Raw genomic sequence first — 17,266 nt, forward strand, 5'->3', positions numbered from 1 at the left:
TGATCTGTATTTTTGTTTTTATGCCAGAACCATACTGTTTTGACAACCGTAGCTTTGCAGTATTGTCTGAAATCAGAGAGTCTGATTCCTCCATTTCCATTTTTCTTTTTTTTCTTTTTTTTAATATTGTTTTGGCTGTTTGGGGTCTTTTGTGTTTCCATACAAATTTTAAAATACTCTGTCCTAGTTCTGTGAAGGATTCCTTGGTAGTTTGAAAGGAATTGCATTGAATCTGTAGATTGCCTTGGATAGTATAGTCATTTTGGCAATATTGATTCTTCCAATCCAATAGCATGGCATATTTTTCCATCCTTTGGTGGTGTCTTTAATTTCTTTCATCAGTGTCATAGTTTTCAGAGTACTGGCATTTCATCTTCTTAGGTAGGTTTATTTCTAAGTATTTTTTCTTTTTGATGTGATGGTAAATCAGATGGCTTCTCTAATTTCTCTTTCTGATCTTTCATTGTTAGTATATAGAAATACAATCAATGTCTGATAGGAAAAAATGAGATAATTTCTAAAGTGTTTTTCACATTATTAGTCTAGTGCTATTCCCCCTACCCCCACCTCTGCCCCAAGGCCATGTCTTATATCTTTTCTTCTCTCTTCTCATCATGCCTTTCCAGATCACATTTTTTCTATTAGAAATTGTACCATGGATGTGTTAAGCAATAGCACTTGTTAAAAAAAATATGTGATAAATAAATGAAGAACAAATTTATTCCTCTTAGACTCTGGAATTTACTTGTTATCAGGTTGAACTTGAAGGCAGAGGCACTGTGATATATGGATATTTCATGAACTTCTCAGTCTTGGTACTTTAGGTGCTTCATGATTTCCTGATTAAGTGACATAGGCAAAATGTGAAGCATTTTAGAAATAACTTATATCCTCACTTCAACTTTAAAAATGAATGTTATTATCTTGAGTTTAACCTAATTCCTCAATGTATCCCTTTCTGTACCCATTGAATCTACTTATAATTAGGTGAGATTGCATATTTTCATAAGTATCTTGACTAAGTAATTCCTCCATTATTATCACACATTTAGGATAGATCTAGAAGTTAATTCAAGCACCTCTCCTTTCCCCTCTTCCCAGCTGTCATAAAAATTTTCAGTCTAGCAAACTTTGGTTTTGTATGTGTGTGTGCATGTGCACATGTCTAATATGATAAGTAAATACTTATGAGTATTTAGCTTTCTCTAGACAGCCGATTGAGTCACTCATCAGTTTGAGAATAGTTTGAGACTTTCCATAAAGACTCTGATGTGTGATGAGGAACTAATGAATAAAAATGGCATTACAAGTAAAAAGTCTGACAGTTCGGCCAGGCTGCCTTCTTCTTAGACTGCTTGGAACCATATTTTAGGGTATTAATGTTATTTGTTAAATTAGAAATACCAAAGTTGGAGTTCCTGCTGTGGCTCAGTGGTTAAAGAACCTGACTAGTACCCATGAAGATGCAAGTTTGATCCCTGGCCTTGCTCAGTGGGTTAAGGATTCAGCATTGTCATGAGCTGTGGTGTAGGTCACAGGCATGGCTTGGATCCCAGGTTGCTGTGGCTGTGGTGTAGGCTGGTGGCTGCAGCTCTGATTCTACCTCCAGCCTGGGAACCTCCATATGCCATGGGTGTGGCCCTAAAAAAAAGACAAAAAAACAAACAAAAAACCCCCAAATTGTCATTAATTTGAAAGGTTTTTGAAGGCATGAAGAAACTATGAATTTTCAAGAGCAATTGGTCTGTGAAAGGAATTCAGAAAACAGTTTAAACAGGTGTTTTATTTTTTGGACTCCCTTTGGGTACCATTAGACTGTGATAGTGCTCCAATAACTGCCTACATTTTTAGTTGGGATTTAAGGCTTACGGGGAAAAAAAATGAAAAAAAAAATTCTCTGGTTCTTCTATACTATAGCTTGTGTACCTCAAATATAGAAAACCAAGCTTGCAAATAGCTACTTGAAAATGCTTGGAAACCACTGGATTTGGCATGTTAAAAGCATTTATTCTGTGAGACATACAAAGTTTAGTAAAAAATGTGAACAACTTACAAATAATAAAAACACGTATTTGAATTAAATCATGAAACTGTAATTATAATGAAGAAAGGGCCGATTACAAATGCTTTAATAAGAAACGTATTTCTCTAGACGCAAAAATAAGAGATTATATTACTTTTAGGGGAATTGAATTGTGTATAGAAATATCTGTTAGTGTAAGTTTTAAATGAGAAAATACCACTTACAAAATGCATAATATATTAACTGGAGGCATTTGACAAATCATAATATCATTACTACTACTAATACCTGCAAAGAAATACATTAATACTAGATGCTATGGAATCATACATGTATAAAACACAGGTTAGGAATTGTAGATAAAAGTACAATTTGCATATTAAATGTTATCTAACAAATTCAGTTTCTTATATTTGAAAAAGGACCACATCATTTCAGTCTACCATCTTGACAGATCTAGAAGTCTATCTACTATTCATAAATATACAGTTTATCATTCAGGTTAGCTCAATCAAGTCAATTAGACAAATAGAAAAATGTAATCAATTTAGTGATCATAAAATTAAAGAATATTGAGTTTGGAAGAAATTTAGTGAAAGACATTTAGTATAACTCCCTTCCAAATGCATAAATCCCTTTTATAACCTTTTGAGCAAATAGATTTCTAGACTTTACTCAAATATAAGTGAAAAAAAAAAAGGTTTTGGCATTGATGGATTATCTAGAAACATAGTAGAAACTCTCATGTGCTGTCATTCTCTTATTTTCAAAAACCCTTTATTTTAGCATTTTCCCATTAGTGTTTAAATGTGGTTCCAAATCTCTTATTTATATGAAAATCACACTCCTTGAATTACTACCACTGCAGAGAACAAATACTCTTTATGTACATTAGCATTTTAATAGTGGTTTTATGTATTCTTCCTCTCTTACTACATAAGGTTTTTGAAGGTACAAATATTTCTTCTTAAAATCATTCTTTACTGTTATATTTTGAGATCAGTTTTCCCTGGTTTTTATTCTATTTCTTCATCCTCAAGCTTCCTCAACCTTCTTCTATTGCTTTTGGTTTAAATGAGGCAATTATGCGACCCTCTCCTGTCCTTACTTTACATACTCTTTCTTGATAATTCTATCCAAGCATATGGCTTCCACTACCATCGTTACACTGTAGATGGTACTAAGTCAGTAGCTGTTAACCTACCATGAGTAATGATCTTTGAAAATCTTCACTTACACTCATAGATAAATCATGTCCATGTAAGTTTTATTTTTATTCAATTAGACATAGTGGGGAATATCCCTAGGGCCACATCTCCTTATATACCTGGGTAATTGCAATCTATTTTTATATAATGCTTTGAAGATGCCCAAGTGGAATGTTAACTAGGCTGCTATAGCCTGATGGAGATGGAGCCTCTTATGGTGGGATATTACAGGAAGAGCTGTCATCACAAGCAGACATCTGTCCAACTCAGATCATAAGGTTTAACAGGTTTAGGAACATTCAGTTATAGGCAGAGGTGGTTATGTCCAGAATCACATAGCTTTGTGATCTGAAGGAGTAGAATCTCACATCATTTACTTTGGCATCTTCTTGCCCTAAACCCCCATGACGGTTGTTTTGGAGCTTGGTATGTGTTAGGAGGAGGAGAAGAGGGGACTTCTAACAAATTGCAAAAGATGGAAATAAGAGAAGCTTGGCCCACAGAAGGGTCAGCTAGCTTGGGATGAGGGCCCAGGACAAAAAAGGACCATGTTGCATTACAGCATCACTCAGGGATGCCTTGAAAGACAGCATGTGTGGGAATTCCTCCCAAAGGTCATGATTGAGGGCCAGTGGTCAGTGTTAATAATATTAACCTAGAAGTGAAAAATAATAAATCAAGGGACTAGAAGGAAATAGATTGCAAGTAAATGGCAAAAGAATAGGCATAAAACCATATGGTCGCAGAGTGTGAAGATATTTTAATCACATGTGAATCTTCCCCAAAAAGCATCTGAAGAGATATATAACAACTAAATAGTCAAAATGATTTGCTAGTGGCTTCAATCACCTTGGTCACACTATCCCAGGGGTGGCTCAAGGGACACAAGAGTGGAGCCTCCAGGGTGCAATTTGGAAGACAATGCATGGTTCCTACTCACCAGGACTGAGCCAGCTTTGGTTACTGCCAAATACCCAATCTGCCAACAATTATTTCCAATGCTGACAGCCCTACAAGGAGACAAACTAGCTACTTGGTAGTAAATGCATCACATTAGAAGTAGGAACACATCTTGCCTAGAATCAGCACATATCCTGGGTTTTAATTTGCTTTTCCTACCTCCAGTGTCTAAATCAGCATCACTAATCAAGGGTCTACTGGGGGTTGCTTTAGCAACACAGAAGCAGGCATAATATTTCATCAGATCAAGCAACTCCCACTTTCTATCCAAGGATATGTCAGGACACACACATGATCTTGGGATCCATTGGTCACATCACATATTGCAACCCCAGGAGCTCCTCTGTGACAGAACAATGAAACAGCCTTCTGGAGGTGCAGCTGATTACTGGCTTAGAGGTGACACCTTGAAATGAGAGAGCATCATCCTTTAGAACGGAAAATGTACTTTAAATCAATAACCATTTTATCATGCTATATCCCCTATTTGGCCTGGGAATTAGAGGATGGCAGTAGGCTAATCAGCAGCCTCTGATTATCATCACTCACAGGAACCCACTCAGGGAATTTGAACCTCTTCTTCCATCTCGAAATTCTGCATATTTAAATGTGCTAGTTTCCAGAACAGTAATATTTCCACCAGAAAACACAGCAAGAGGCTCATTATACCACTATACTTTAAATCATGTTTCTTGTTAAGTCCCTTTAACTCCTTACCCAAAAAGATCAGCCACCAAGGAAAAAAGTCACCATGCTTGTGGGGATAATTCACTATGATTATCAGAAAATGTTTCCTGATGTGGCTCCCAAGGGATCCCCTGGTGAGGTTCTGCTCTACCCTCTCCATATTTTGAAAGTAAAAAGACAAGTACAGCAGCCATAGCCTGAGAAAGGCATTGTGACAGTGTCTCAGCCTTCACATAGATGGTGCTAGGGCCACCCTAACAGGTAAGTCACCCAAATCCAAAGAAGGACTAGCTAAGGATGAGGAGGGGAAGCTGGAATGAGTCTTGGAGGAGGAAAGTAATGAGCACTCATTTGCAACCTGGATGGATTGCTATGGTGGGGCTGGGGTTGGGTTTGACATTTTCTCCCTGCTGCTGGCAGAGCTATGCTGGTAGCTCTCGGGCTTGTCCCTCCCTCTTATGGGGTAATCGGCTTAGTAGCTCCAAGGCCATGGTCCCTCCCCTGGGTGTGTGCAATGACTGGTCAGTGTGGGGGAGTAGGCCAGGCCCTATTCAGCTCAGCTTTGCAGGGCCATCCCAGCTCTGGGGCCTCTGAGGCAACCACGCTACAGTTCAACTTCCACCTCCACGCAACCCCGAGCTGCTCAACTCTCACAGTTTTGTTTTGTTTTTTCTCCCCTGAAAACATGCTGCAATAAATCCTCCCAATTTGTAACTGTTAAGAGTCTTAATATTGGGAGTTCCCATCCGTGGAAACGAATCTGATTAGCATGCATGAGGATGCAGGTTCGCGCCCTGGCCTTGCTCAGTGGGTAAAGGATCTGGTATTGCCGTGAGCTGTGGTGTAGGTCACCGATGCAGCTCAGATCTGGCGTTGCTGTGGCTGTGGTGTAGGCCAGCAGCTACAGCTCCAATTCGACCCCTAGCCTGGGAACCTCCATATGCTGTGGGTGCAGCTCTAAAAAAGACAAAAAAAAAAAAGTCATAATATTTTCTCAGGAAACCCAAACTTTGACAACTGGGATGGGGTTGCAATGGCTGTGGCTCTTGCTTGCTTAACCCTTCCATCTCTTGCTCCCAACGCTAAAGAATGTAAAATTCCCTTCCATCCCCACCCACACCCCCTTTCCAGCAGGGATCAGAGAGGAGAATGCCCACAAGTATCTGTACTTGATTAGCAGGTTCTGTTAAGAACATTAAATATTCTGAAAATTGATGTACAGTTTTTTTTGCTTCATGGTGTAATTGGCTTGCAGTTGAAGAAATGACTATGGTTGTATAAAGCAATGGAGAAAATAATCAACTACAGTAATAATCTGGGCACATGATACATATATATGGGTAAGAATAAAAACAGATAATATGAGAAAGAGAATGTATATAGATCTATGACTTTGTCACTTTGCTATACAGCAGATATTGATAGAACAATGTAAATCAACTAGAATAGAAACATTAGAAAAAAATAAAAACAGAAAGTAATTTAGACATTATTAATCCAATTAATTATGTACATAAAAATCACTTTTTGGTGTTTTACTATTAAATCTGATTTGAGGGAAAGAATAACTTTTTAATTTTTATTTTGAAATAATTTTGAATTTACAGCAGAACTGCAAAAGTAGTACAGTGTTCCCATATTCACTTCCACCAGAATGATCAAAAGTAGGGCAATAAAATTGTTACAATAGTGGAAAGGATATTATTTTTAATTTTTGGCTAGAGGTATTCTCTCTGGTAACCCTTCTAGGGAGGACTTATACAAACCAAATAAGGAGTTCCCTTTGTGACTCAGTGGTTAACGAATCTGACTAGGAACCATGAGGTTGCGGGTTCGATCCCTGGCCTTGCTCAGTGGGTTAAGGATCCGGCGTTGCCATGAGCTGTGATGTAGGTCACAGATGCGGCTCAGATCCCACGTTGCTGTCGCTCTGGTGTAGGCCGGCGGCTACAGCTCCGATTGGACCCCTAGCCTGGGAATCTCCATATGATGTGGGAGTGGCCCTAGAAAAGGCAAAAAGACCAAAAAAAAAAAAAAATAATAATAATAATCTAAATATCTAAAAAAACAAAAAACAAAAAACAAATAAAAGCTCCTTCACCCTGCTTCACATGAAGCAAAAAGTCATTACATGGGTAATTGAAGCTGAAATCTCAGCATCTCAGAAGCTATTTTAAAGAGTACCAACACCCCCTATGTAATAAGAGTAAAGGAATTTGCACATTAGTAAAGTTAGTAAAGATTAGCATTTGGTTCCTTAAAAAGCTTTAATTTTCCTGGAAATTCCAATTTTGAGAAGTTACCCAATATGGATCAAAGGTTTACATTTCTTTTGTCCTGACCTCAGAACTTGGTCTATCCTCTTTGTTGAATCATTATGCACATGGTATGGTTTGAAGGTCATTTGCCACTTCTTCACTCTCCTTGGTCTAAAGTACAGTTTATTACTATCATTTTTAAAATGTAGTGCCCAGAATTTTCAATACTATTTTTCCTCCAGTTGGTAACTAAATAATATAGTGTAAAGAAAAGGCACCATATCTTTCATCCTGAATACTGTCCTTGCGTGGTTCAGGTGGTGGTTGCTTTGGCATTTTTGGACACTCTCCGCACACTATAGACTAATATTTCACCTGATGGCAAACAAAACTGCTAAGTCCTTCTTAAACATGGTGCTGTTTAGCTAGCTGTACAGAGTCATGCAAATACTGCAAATGCTGGACAGCAAATCATAAATATTTTCATTTGAGCTTATGTTTTGCTATTGTAATCAGACATGCAAAACCTCTTTTGTTATGTTATCTAGATACATGCAAATGAGTGACATAGAAAATATCTGGCTAAATAATACAAACGCTCTTTTTATTAGGAAAGTTCAAAATTATAGGTAGGTCGATTTTTAATTTTCATCTCAAAAATTCTAATAGAGATTCTAATAGTGATTCATTTAGATCCCAAATCCATGTCATAGGATCATTCGATTTTTCCAAAATGACTATCCAAATGGGTCTTCATATTCCAACATGATATTCTGCGTTGAGAAATTCCAATAAGTTTGGGTTTCATCCTCATGAAACTGAATTGTTTGTTTCAAAAATGCAAACTCATTTAAGAGATGTCATGGCAACAAAATTATTATTTGAGCTCCTGCTGAGAAATATCATCTTGAAACTTATTGCCACAACATAACAAAGTTTAGTTGTAATGATAATAATAGTAAATATTGAAAATTCCCATTTGTATGGAATCATATACATTAGCTAACTGTCACTTTTTATGAGTTCATGTCTCCGAGGAAAAAAAAATCCTATTTTTGTAGGAAAATTTGCCTACAATTTTGCCAGTACGTATGTGATATCACATCAGTGATAATGTGCAATTAATAAGGCCACAGTTGGTACAACAAACATTGAGATTATCAGAATTATCTATTCTGATGATATAGTTATAATGTGAACAAAGAAGCCTACCAAGTTAAAAATGAAACCATGCATTTTTCCTTAATCAAACTTGAATGTTTCATGACTACCCCATATGCTTTTATGTGTACAATTAACAATAACATGGATTTAGACATTAATATGGCATTCATGGTATTGGCTCACTATGCATGCATTACAACATCTATTTAGAATATTCCTGTTTGTCAGAGGCTAACTAAAAACTACATTTCCCTTCCTGAGTCAATTGAACAGGACCTATAGCAACAGGATTTTTTTTTTTTTTTTTTTTTTTTTTTTTGCCATGCCAACAGCATATGGAACTTCCAGGGCAGGAGTCAAACCTGTACCACACGGCGACCTGTCCACAGCAATAACGACGCTGGATCCTACCCACCTGAGCCGCAAAGGACCTGTGCAATAGGATTATTCTAGATGCTTTAGCAAATGTCACTCAGCATTCCTTTGCTGTCAGCTGAGGGCATAAGTTTTAAAATCCTAAGATCAAACTCTTTTTTGTGGAAGGAGCATAACTTGTGTCTATCATGAAGGTTTTATATCTTATCTCCCAAGTGACTTAAAACTATATCTAAATATTTTGTTAACTTGGATCAGTGATCATTTTATGTCAACACAGTGGCCTAATCAAAACAATATAACTATCTTTGGAGAAAATCTGATGGAAAATCCAATATAAGTACTTTGACAGAACTTACTTTGACCTACTTAGGGGCTGGGATTTAGTATGTAATTGCATTAACTATTTTGGTATAATTTTATAGTTGGAAGGAAATGAAAGGTCTTACCATCCAGTTCTTATCCGTCAAACTCTTCTGTAATAAATGTTTTCTGAGCACCATCTACTGTGCAAAGTACAGAACCCAAGGTTAAGGAGCTCCCTATTGCCACCTGCCAGAAGAGTTCCCTTAATCCCAGACTCCCAGTGTAGCTCCCTCCTCCACTATGCTATTCACAGCATGTGTTCAATAAAGTCATACATTCTTTTTATTTACAAAACAGATTCTAAAGAACTTTTCCTCATGGTAGAAGAGAAAACAAAACATAATAAAAAACTATACATGTATGCCCACACAACTTGCTCAAGGATATGTGATATCTCCTAGCTGTTTCTGCTAGACTACAAGACCAAATTGGGTTAATTTAAAATCTTTTCTCATTATTAATTCCATGGGACTCCACAGAGCAAAAGAGACCTCAAAACAAAAGACCATTATCCGATAATATCATTTAAAACTAGAAGAACTTATTATAGTTAATATTTGAAAGATGAGGAAGAGTATTAGTTTTAAGATAATTCATTTTTCATCTAGTTCACTTAGAGGATAATTTAATTTGAAAAGATCAAATGCATTGATGAAAATGTAAATCTCCTAATACTCAACAGGAGGATATTGGTAATGAAAAGAAACTTGGCTTTCATCTTTATGATGTGGTAGGCTTTAATATTTTAATGAGCAGTGCAATTTATATGGAGTCAAAGACTTGGCATTTGATATTAAGGTCATCCTTTCCAGAAGGCCTTCTTTTCTCACGTTATATCAGATGTTGAGTATCATCTTGCATCTGTCTTATTTCTAGTTTTCTATAAGTTATATGTCACTGTAATTGATAGTAGACAAGAAGCCAAAAAAAATCAGTCTTCCTATAGTTTATTTTTAATAATTAGAAGCATTTTTCACAGGTACTCAAAGTAGAGGCTTCTTTAAACAAGATCAGCGATATTTCCATTGCGTTCTTTAACAGATATGAAGGAACCTGGATTTTTCAGACTTGATTTCAAAATTGGTTACTGAGACGCTAAGAGTCCAATGAGGAGTGAGCTTAGTCTGGGGGCAATTTATTATACAAGAATCCGTCGGATCCTGAGCATGTTCTTGGTTGACTGCACACTTATCTGTAGAAAAACATGGTTCTGCTACCTGAACACTAAACACACTCATGTGTGTGTCACATGAACATAGATCAGGAGTATCACATAAAAAGTTACATTGCTGGAGTTCCCGTTGTGGCGCAGTGGTTAACAAATCCGACTAGGAACCATGAGGTTGCGGGTTTGATCCCTGGCCTTGCTCAGTGAGTTAAGGATCTGGCGTTACTGTGAGCTGTGGTGTAGGTCACAGACTCTGCTAGGATCTGGCGTTGCTGTGGCTCTGGTGGAGGCCGGCAGCTACAGCTCCGATTCGACCCCTAGCCTGGGAACCTCCATATGCTGCAGAAGCGGCCCTAGAAAAAGGCCAAAAAAAAAAAAAAAGTTATATTGCTGACTCGCTTGTAATGTAATGAAGGGAAAATAGAGTTATCAATCTGAATACATGAAGTCTAGTTCAATATTTGCTATTTATTTTGCTAATTAATACCAGAGAAATAAGTATGGTCTTCTCTTACTGGAAAATGTACAATAACTAATATGAAAAACAAACTAGAAAATGAGTCTGGTATCTGCAGTTATGTATATTTTAAATATGAAAATATTTGATGTTAAAAGGATGATCAAAGACTATTACAGCTCAGGATTTACTATTCAAAAAGAGAATGTTTCATTTGCATCTTAACTCATGACTCATACCCACTCTAGTTGTTCTCTCTCAGCTTAGGAAAATTCTAATTCTGTGGCTCGCTGAGCACAAAGTGAAATTACATTTTTTTGGCCTCCTTTCTGGAAGTCCTTCTTTGTCATTCCACATTCCATGCCCCAGTGATTCTCAATGATGGGTGTATATTAGAATTGACTGTGGATATTTTTAAAGTGTTAGATACTGGGGTTCTGCTTCTAGGGATTCTGGTTTAATTGATCTTTGGGGAATTTGGAGTTATATTTTTTAAGTTATCTTAAATTAATCTACTAGGTAGAAGAGTTTTCTTAATTGAAGGAAGAAGCAGCTATTTGCCCCCAGGAAAGTAGTGTACCTTCAGTTGTCTAAAATTCTAGGTTCCAAATGAGATCTATGTCCTAGATGGAACAGCTGATAACTGTTAAAACAGGATGTCACAGAATCAATTTTGGGCACTATTGGTGAAAGATGAAAGCATGGAAAAGAAAGATGGAGAGGCAACCTTCTCTCAACTTATAAAGAAAACCTCAAGTTATGAATATATAATTATTAAATTTTGCTAAGAATTATCTTGAATAAATGTTTTAATCTTTTCATCGCACTTTCACATACAAAGTCTATTCTAATCCTCAGTAGAAATCTCAGTTATACAAGAGAAACTTTTATTTCTATTTTAGAGCTAGTATAAACTTGTTTCATGGCAATGAGGGCAGCAGGCACCATGTAAACAGTTTAAAGTCAAAAAGTGACTTTATCTCAGAACATAAGTTCTCTAGAACCGAGATTAGTACTGCCGTCACCACATTCTCCCTCTGAAAACAAGTATGCAATATTCAAACACTTTCAGTAGGTTAATAGAGCGCATACTATTAGCTAAATTTTAATAACCAAGATGGAATGACCTTAACGCCACCCATCATAACGCATCTTGTAAATACTGATTTATGTATGGAATATGGGTTTCCAAGTTTAGGATACAAGTTATACATATAGTTTCAGCACATGACTCACTAGCCCTCAGAAAAATCAAACTCAGGACCTCAACTTTTTTAACAAAATGTTATAAATAATCCAGAACCTTGAGCATGATAGATATTAACTCATATTAAAAAACAAAAACAAAACAAAAAACAAACAGGAGTTCCTGTTGTGGACTTCCTGTTTGTTGCAGCAGAAACAAACCCCACTAGTATCCGTGAGGATGTGGGTTCGATCTCTGGCCTTCCTCAGTGGATCAAGGATCCAGCATTGCTGTAAGCTGTGGTGTAGGTCGCAGACACAACTCGGATCCTGTGTTGCTGTGGCTGTGGGGTTTGGTTGGCAGCTATACCTACAGCTGTGTAGCCTGGGGACTTCCACATGCCGCGGGTGTGGGCCTAAAAAAAAAAAAAAATTTAATGAGGATCTATTCTGCATAAATAATTTTGCCAGGTGATGTAAGAGTGCAGTGCTATAATTAAAAACACCATAATAACCACAAAATTATGTGCAAGTGTATGGGTGGCCCACTTCCAACATCTCAAAGATCCATGCCCCCTGGTATTCATGCCTTCTGTAGTCTCCTCCACATCACGCTAAGCTTGGTCTGTGTGACCAAAAGCAGGAGGAAAAAGTGACAGATGCCACTTCTGAGAAAGGTGACAAAAAGGGTAAGGCTTCCGTCTTGAGCACTCCCACCTTCCCTTGGGTACTTCCTCTTGGAATACTTGCTCTGGGGAAATCCTGTCACCCAGGAAGCATCCATGTGAGGTGGCATGAAAGCCTCACGCCCACAGGCATGTGACAAAAACTGAAAGCAGTACCTTAAGCCCCTGTAAAATCTTGAAATGGCAACAACTGTGGTGGGCTTCTTGGCCGGAACTTCGGGACACACCTTGAGCTTAAGAAATCCACCTATATTTCTCCTCAATTCCTGACCCTCAGAAACCATGTGTGATAATAAATGTTAGCTACTGTAATCTGGTAATTTTGGGAGTGATGCGTGACACACCAACAGATAATAAGAACAGAGAGTATTCAGAAAAAAGGAGGAGAGATCTATTATAATTAGAGAGCGAGGAGAAATTTTAGAGAAGGGCTATGAAATAGGGCTCAAGAGATAAAGGCCATTTTTAAGTGGTAGAGGGACACAGGCAACCCAAGATGACTGGATAGTTTGAGTTAAGGCAGAAACGTTGGACGGTGGAGGCTATGATGGATGGAAGGTGGGGGGATAGGTTACCGGAACTTCCCATAAACACATATAAGATAGGCATGGATGGAAATCCTAAGACCGTGCTGGGCTTTGAATGCCAACCTCAGGAGTTTGTCTGTCATCTGATAGAAATCTGTATCTGCAGAAAAGAATTTCAGCCATTTTTGGCAAGGAATTGGAGAAGAGAAGGAAGATCAGCCAACAGCCTGTCAAGGAAATAATGAGGCCTGCCAAAGCTTTGGATGGGAGTAGAAAGAAGCAAGGACACAGCTTGATAAACAGTGTTTAGGCCTAATTGAAAGGGGTGATGGATGGACTGATGCAGGGGAGGAGTAGCAATGACTCATGTTTTCAGCCTGCAGGTCATGGACGAGAGTGATGTCTTTAATCCAACAGAGGGAACATAGGAGGAGGTTTCAAAAGTCTGTGGGAAGATGATGAGAGCCAACCATAAGAACAACTCCTGACACAGGTGTAGAGCCTTGGCATTTACAAAATAGCTGGGAGCCATCATGCTGCTCATTCCTCTCAAGGATTCTGTAGAGAAAGGGCAAACCTCATTGTCATTTGAGAGAGAAAGAAAACCAGGAAGATTTTGTGTAATTCACTAGAATTCAAGTGTCTTAATTAATAGTTCTGTGTTTTCCCATTATATTCAACTTAATACAATTTGTAATATAATTTTAATTTTAAATAGCTCTTTAGAAATGCATATCTGTGTGCATTTGGGTCAAAATGGCAGAGACTCGAGTGAAGGCAACAAAGCCATTTTATACATTCCTTCACTATCACCAATTTAGAAAAATCCCAGTGGATCGCCCTGGTTTAACCTTTTTGGGAACCTCCCATCAGAGGAAGTTCATTCTCCCTTGACCCTCCTCAGCTTCTCATTGACGATTTTTACAACCTTCCTTCTGAAAATCATGTTTCCTTTATTCCTACTGAAGGATTTTCAGGTTTTTGAAACTGTCGGCAAGCTAACAATCATGCATTTGAGTTATACGGATAAATGGTTTATTCATAGTGTACACTGTGTTCCTTGTGTCAGAATATTCTTTGAAGGAAAGTAGATGGTATTGCTGATTAAAATATCAGTAGCACACTGGGAATCCAAATCAGCTCTTTAATTTATTTTAAACCAAAAGTAAATGTTACAACTACATGGAAAATGTTTTAGAATGACAGCTCAAACTTGTTCAATTTTATCCACATTTTGAGGCAGGTACAGTCTGGTAGATGAATCAAATAACTGGATAATTATAAGATAATAGAATTCCAACGCTCAAGATCCTTTAGGATTGTCATAAGTGTGTACTTTTCTACGGGAAGTTCCTAATGAGGAATTGTTCTTTTCGAAACAGGGTGTCTTACAATATTATTTTTTAAAAATTATGGTCTAATCAACTTTAAGGTGTGTTTGATAATGATTCCGCATTTACGTATAGCATGAGAAAGTGGGGTAAGTATTCCTGGAGCTTAAAGAAACACTTCGCATAGAAGGTATTATGTGAAGTAAGATTGAAAGATTAAGTAAAAATGAAGCCAGGATAAGAGTTCCCGTTGTGGCACAGTGGTTAATGGCTCCGACTAGGAACCATGAGGTTGTGGGTTTGATCCCTGGCCTTGCTCAGTGGGTTAAGGATCCGGCATTGCTGTGAGCTGTGGTGTAGGTGGCAGATGCAGCTCAAATCCCGAGTTACTGTGGTTCTAGCGAAGGCCAGCAGCTATAGCTCTGAGTAGACCCCTAGCCTGGGAATCTTCATATGCCACAGGTGTGGCCCTAAAAAGACAAAAAGACAAAAAAAAAAAAAAAAAAGAAGAAGCCAAGATAGAGTTGAGGGCAGAGTACTCCAGGCAGAGAGAAAAGGATAAGCAAAAAGGCATTGCTCCTGGCACTGAAGTAGTTTGTTGTTGGAAAAATAAATGTAAAGATTAATTAAAGCAGGTCTTGGGTAGGTATCAAATCATAAAGTCACTTGGATATTATGCACAGGTTTAAAGATTTGTTCTAGGTAAATGATTCACCTAACATGTTTATACAGAGGAATGATGAGCTAAGACTGGGATATTACAAAAATCACTCTGAGGTCAATTTGAAAGATTAGAAAGAGCTGGAGTTCCTGTCGTGGTGCAGTGGAAACAAATCCAACTAGAGACCATGAGGTTGCTGGTACGATCCCTGACCTTGCACAGTGGATTAAGGATCTGGCATTGCCGGGAGCTGTGGTGTAGGTCTCAGATCTGGCTCGGATCTGACATTGCTGTGGCTGTGGCGTAGGCAGTGGCTGCAGCTCTGATTAGACCCCTAGCCTAGGAACCTCCACATGCTACCAGTGCAGCCCTAAAAAGACAAAAAAAAAAAAAAAAAAAAAAAGGAAAAAAAGATTAGAAAGAGCTGAAGATAAAGGAAGAGACATTTTTATGTCCAAGAGAGAAGACAAGCGCTAGAACTGAATGTGTGAAAGAAGAAAAAAGAAGCATGTGAATTATTTGGGAGGAAGGATTGAGTCTGGTGGATGCAAGTGGTTGGGTGATGGTGCCAATTGTGAAGGTGGGGGAGCAGGGGCCTCATTATTATTTTCCGACAAAATGTATGTATAGACTCCTAAAGATCAGTTTTCTGAAGTCCTCATATGCAAATGAGAGATGTGGCTTGAGAAAAAAAATAAAAAATAATTCCCGGCAGCTTTCTTTTGTTATGTTGATGTTGCAAAAATGGAGAATACAATCACGTTGAATCAGTGAATTCAGAGAAACAGGAACAATTAAGAAAATTGGATGGAAATTAGTTATAAGCATCCTGATGTAAAGGAGAGCTATGAGAAGTTGGAAGACTATAATTTGATGAGTAATAATACATGCTAGAGAGTGAAGCAAAACCAAGAAGAAAACACTAAGAAGGAGATAAAAGAAAAGAAAGGAGGTAGAACCCAGCAACGAATGAAATGCACATGAAACAAAGCAACTTGGGAGTTCCCATTGTGCCTCAGCATATTAAGCTGGCTCAGCACATCGTGAAAAAGACTAATGATGTTGTCTCTGTGAGGATGTGGGTTTGATCCCTGGCCTTATTCACTGGGTTAAAGATCCTGCCTCGCCACGTGCTGTGGCATAGGACGCAGATGTAGCTCAGATCTGGTGTTTCCTTGGCTGCGCTGTAGGCTGCAGCTGGTACTCCAGTTAGACCCCTGGCCTGGGAAATTCCATATGCTGAAGGTGCAGCCATAAGAAGAAGAAAAAAAAAAGAAAGCAAGATGAATTTCAAAACTCAGAGTTGTTATGACTAATGCAGGAAGTCTATTTATTCACATGACATGATTCAGCATAGGAAACTCTTCAGAGATTGAGGAAAATGTGGTCTCTGTCTTTATGGAAGAAACACACTGTAATTCCCACATGGGATTCACCTTGTTCTCCTAGGAGCCTCCTTCTGTAAAAGACCAGCATCTCCTCAACAGTCCAGATCAGCCTCTGTCAGGCTTGCAAGGACTGCTGACCAGTCATGATGATTCCCCTTAAAATCTTTCTCCCTAGGTGTTTAGGAAGAACTGGTTCTAAGGAGAGACGTTTGACTCATCCTTATCAGTTTCAATTAAAGATTTTTTTTTTCTTTCTTAGCATTAAAGCCACATTTTTGAAAAGACTACAGCAATATCTCCTATCTTTAATTATAAGGGGTCTAATATCTATAGCATATTCATTTTCCCCAAGGCATTTGATTGATCTCTGGGCATACCAGGTATACACAGCATGAAAAAGACAAATGATCCTTTTGCAAAAAAGCATTTAACCCAAATGATCATTATCTTTTTCTTTCATTACAAGACATGTTCTTCTATTGTTACTTCAGACTATGTAAATCAAAAGTCAACTCTTTCTAAGACACAGCAAACTGAAAAAAATAGTTTTGTTTTAATTAGTGGATACTCAAGTCATTCCTTCTGTTGGCAATGCATTTATTTCATAAATACTTTGAAACTAACACTTTTTTCCCCACTTTTTGGGGCCATGATCCTCCCTGCATGAAACCATTACTTGGAGGCAGACATATTTACGAAGACTGCAGTATTGCAGGGATTAGAAAAGTCATAGTGGATTTGAGTAGGTGACCAGTAAGTCAGTTTTTCTGAGAGATTCAACAGTTCTGTTGCAGAACGGTGCTTTAATGGGTGTCACAACCA

The sequence above is a fragment of the Sus scrofa genome, chromosome 1 (genome assembly GCF_000003025.6).
Source record: "Sus scrofa isolate TJ Tabasco breed Duroc chromosome 1, Sscrofa11.1, whole genome shotgun sequence".
In the NCBI taxonomy this organism is placed as follows: Eukaryota; Metazoa; Chordata; class Mammalia; order Artiodactyla; family Suidae; genus Sus; species Sus scrofa.